Below are 5,021 nucleotides of genomic sequence, written 5' to 3'. Positions count from 1 at the left end.
ACCTATAAAATATTTAGGCTTTTTCTAAATATTTAAAATTGTTATAGAATTGGTATTAGATAATAGATTTAATAATAGGGGTTGTACGGGCCTATTAGAATTAATATTTCTAATAGGAATTATATTAAGGATAACCCTCGGTCCGTTATTTATTATACATAAATAAATATTGAATAATAAGATACTAAGAGACAAAGGTTTAGTAGGGGCTAAGTAGCTAGTAAAATAGGTAGAAGGTTTATTATTATATTTAATTTTGGAAATATTTATTATAAACTCTCCCATTTTTTTTTCAAAATTATTCATAAAATTCTAACTTTTATTCTATTCTATAAGTAATAAATTTCATTATTTATATTAGAATTGTCTGTAAAAATTATTATAGTAGAGGTATAAATATAATAACCATCCTACGAAATTTAATATTATTTAAACTTTTTACTCTAATAATACTAGTAGCTATTATTATTACCTAACCGGCTAATACTACGTTTATTAAATTTATTATTAAAGTTCTAAAATCCTTTATTAAAATAAGATTTTCCGTCCTATTTGTTACCGAACCCGTTATTATAAAATAAAAACTTTTTTCAAAAGGTTTATTATTATTATAGTTTATTTAAAAGCTAGTATAAATATAAGAAGTATCGTCCCTATTATTAAAATTATCAGCTACGTAATAAATTAACTGGGCAATTTTTGGTATTTTAAAAAATTATTAGTATATAGGTAAAGCCTTTTATTTAACCTTATTAATATAATCGTTAATACGAATGTTTTATTTAGAAGAAATATAGGTAGTTTGTATTATAAGGTGTAATTATTCTATAAGTAAATATATAATTGGAAATTAAAAATATTTTTCTAAAAGTGAATATATTTAAATAGTATAATTAAATAGTTGTATAGTAATAGTTTATTAAATTTATTTAGTTCTATAGTGAATTTATTTGTATTTAACTATTTTCAAGCATTATAAAGCTTGGTTTTAAAGATAGAGTTAAACGTATTAAGAGTTCTATTAAAATTATTACGATACTTATTATATTTATCTTTAAAAAGAGAGAAATTCTATTAATATAATACTATACTTCGAAATAGTTAATTAAGGTTATTAGTAATAGCCTAACGTCTTTCTAAATAATCCTTTAAATACCCTTTAATTGTATTTTTAAACTTATAAAAGGCTATATAGACGTTAATTTTACCGTTTTAATATACGCCCTTTTTCTTCTTATTTAATTTTATATTAGTAAAATATATTCCAATATCGAGAATTTTAAATAGCTCCTCCTTAATGGATAGGCGGTATCCTATATTAGTTTTAGGAATAAAATTAATAAGAATTTAATTTCGATTTTCTAATTCTTTAATACAATTATATAAATCCTCAAGTATCTTACAAAGTATTAAATTACTTATTATTATATTATTATTATTAACTTTAATTAACGGATTAAAAGTATTAGAACTAATATTAAAACCGACGGACTATAAATTATTAATAAAAGAAATATTTTAGTAAAAAACTAAGTATATTAAAGAGGCGGGGACCTTAAGAATAGTAGGGGGAAAGTAACCGCTATTATTTAACGTTATTAAAAGTATCTCTTATTAATAAATTTAATATTCTTACTATTTGGCTTCTTTTTTATTAGCCGGAATTTAATCTATTAAGCCTTTAGGGTTTATTCGTATAGTTTAACTAGATATTTAATAATTAATAGTTAGAAGTAGTATATAATTGTATATATAAGTAGAAAGTTGGTTAATATTATTAAATAGGGATTATTAATTAATATAGTTAATTTAAAGATTTTTTATTTAATTAATTAAGTTAGTAATATTATAAGCATTTCTTATACTAATTTTAATTATTATATTAGTAGAACTAATGAGACTATTAGAGTACTAGTTATAATAAATTGTAGAACTTTTATAAGGTTGAGAAGTATTATTTTTTGTAGTAGTAGGGGCTAGGAAATCGAAACCGGGCTTTATACTATTTTAAATTAAATATATAACGTTTTAAATAGGTTTTATAAAATAAAGTAGAGGATTCGGGGATTTACTTCTAGGCTATATATTATATTAAATAAAGCGTATAGTATTTTAATTCTAATTAATAAAATAGGCCGGAAAATTATTAGCAAGGATAATTCCCGTATATTATTTTTATTTACTTCTACTATTATTTCTTTATGAAATATAGAAGAGTTTCGGTTTATATAAAATTTTTGAAATATTTAGTAATATAATTAGTAGCTAATAATTAAGTAATATTAGTAGTAATTTTAATAATTAAATTCATTTAGAAAATTATTAATTTAGTAGGCAAAAAGGGTTATAAAATTAGATTTAATTAAGTATATTATTTAGTAGGTATAAGTAGTAAGGAAGGCGGTATAGAAATTTATACTATGTTAATATAATTTAGTATATTAATTATTTTAATTATATCCGAGAAACTGGCCGGCGAAGAATAAATATTAATAATTACTAAAGCGGCGGTACTACTAATATTAGGGGGAATTAGTACTTAAATAATAGTATTAACGATTGTATTATTCTCGTTAATTCGGGCTATAAATTATTTTTAATTCTTCTTTTAGAATTATAACAATATGCCTTCTTTAGTAGAAAATAGCTAAATTTAGTATATTGGAAGTAGGTAATTAGCGACTAACTAGTAATATTTACATAAAACCTATTGAATTTTATAGTCTATTATATTTAAACTAATAACTCATTTTTTATTATAAATATTATTATTAGTATTAGCGGCCTAGTTGGATTCCATTTTAGAAAGATTCATTTCATTACTTAAATATAATTAGGTAGTTTTAATAAATAATTCAATAGTTAATTACTAAAATCTTTACTTATAGTAAAGCTGCAGTTCGAGTGTAGTAAATTTAACGATTTAACGTATTTTATATATTAGATTTTCATCCTAGAATTCGAAAACTATCCGGGGGCTTGCTTAATTAATCTTTAATATTATTTAATTTAATTTCTAAACTTAATTAAATAGTAATAAAATAGTAAAGAAAGGGGACTTCTAAGAGTAAATATATAAATGCTTAATTTAAATAGGTAAAAGCTAAATAATAATTAATAAATCCAAAAAATTATTATTAAACCTAATATATTTCCCCTCTTAATAAAAGAAAGAGATAATAGAAATAATAAAGTCGGTTTGAGATTGAGCTATAGGTATTATTTATTATACAAAGATATATTTTACAAATAATAATAATAGAGAATAATAAAGTGAGTAACTAATTACTAGATAGAGTAATAGTATATAACGATTAATAATAATCTTATTAAAGGAAGTTAAAGATAAGAGTTATCGCGAACCTTAATTTGGAACTTTGTATACAATTTTACTAAGTATAAGTAAAATAGATATTAGGTTAGTATTATATTAATTAATAATTCGTTAACCTTAATAAAGGTTAATAGGACGAACACTCTTATATAATAGACTATACGCTCTGGTAAGCAGCTACTATAATAAGATAGAGTATCTAAGTATCTACTTAGAATGTCCTATAATATTAATTATTTAATATATATACCGACTACTCTCTATAAGGTAGGTGTTTTATTTATTCCATTTTTATATTATTATTAATTAATTTTCTTATTCTTAATTAGATTACTAAGCAGTTTATTATTAACTTCGAGGAGACCCCTATTCTTTTTGAATTTCTTAAAAATATAATATACAATATTAGAGGCAATAATACTATTACGGGTAAGACCGACTGAAGTGGTTAGAGTAAATAGTAAGCAATCTTGATTCTATATATTTTTGTAAATGGGGTTTGGCGGTTAAAACCCAAGCTTATTTTTAAAGCAATAGTTGATATTAAAAAGAGGAGGATTATATAGGGTATATTAGATATTTCTTTTTGTCTTTTATCTTTTTCTTTTATTTTTTTTCTTTTATTCTTTTAATCCACTACCCCCCCCCCTGTATTACGCCTCTGAATCGTAAGACGCGTGTAAGTCCTAAATTAAGTACTAATACTATATTGCCTATTATCCGCCGGTAAATAGGTAATCCGAACTAAGACGGGTAGATTAGCGCTGTACTATACGTATATAGGGTTCCCTTTCTAACATCTTACCTTTTTTCTTTTCTTTTCTTCTACCCTTATATTACGCTTTTAAACCGTAAAATGCGTATAAGTCCTAAATCGAGTATTAATATTGTATTATCCTATTACTCGTAAGTAAATAGGTAAATTCAAATTGAGGCGGGTAGATTAGTATTGTGCTATGCGTATATAGGGTAGAAAGAAGAAAAAGAAAAAAGGTAAAAGTTAGAATTCTTACCTTTTTTCTTTCCTAAATTCCTAATATGTTTCCCGAATTCTCTTTTTTTTTCTTAAGTCTAATTTTATTTTTCCTAAGTCTATTTTCTTTTTTCCTAAACTTTAACGTTTTTTATTTTCTTAATACTATTTTATATAAATAAAATTAATATATATTATCCCGGGGTTATAGTTGAATTTAATAATACGGCTTATAATAATAAGAAATTAATAGTTAAATGGATTGAGAAAGAATTGCAATATATCGTTAGCAATTAAAATAATAAAGCTCTTTTAGTCTTTAATATTATTAGGTTTCATAAAATTAAGGGTATATTTAATATCTTTAATAAAAATAGTATTAATAAAGCGCTAATATTTAGTAGCCTTACCCTACTATTACAACCCCTCGATACTTATATTAATAGATCCCTTAAAGCTTATATGTTTACCAAATATCCGTTGTATATTAAAGAGTATGAGGCTATTAATGGCGACTTTGACAAATAGACCCTATTTAAAAAAAAGGATTATACTTATATACTTTAATATACGAGTAATTGATTATTTTAATAAGTAAAACCCTAACTTGGTAACTAAATCTTTTATCAATTATAGTATTATAATTCATCCAGATGGTTTAGAAGACTATAAAATCCGGATAAAAGATATTAACTAGCGGTATATTGATTTTTT

This window comes from Neurospora tetrasperma (genome assembly GCF_000213175.1).
Source record: "Neurospora tetrasperma FGSC 2508 unplaced genomic scaffold NEUTE1scaffold_2, whole genome shotgun sequence".
NCBI lineage: Eukaryota > Fungi > Ascomycota > Sordariomycetes > Sordariales > Sordariaceae > Neurospora > Neurospora tetrasperma.
Note: the sequence above shows the minus strand (reverse complement) of the source record.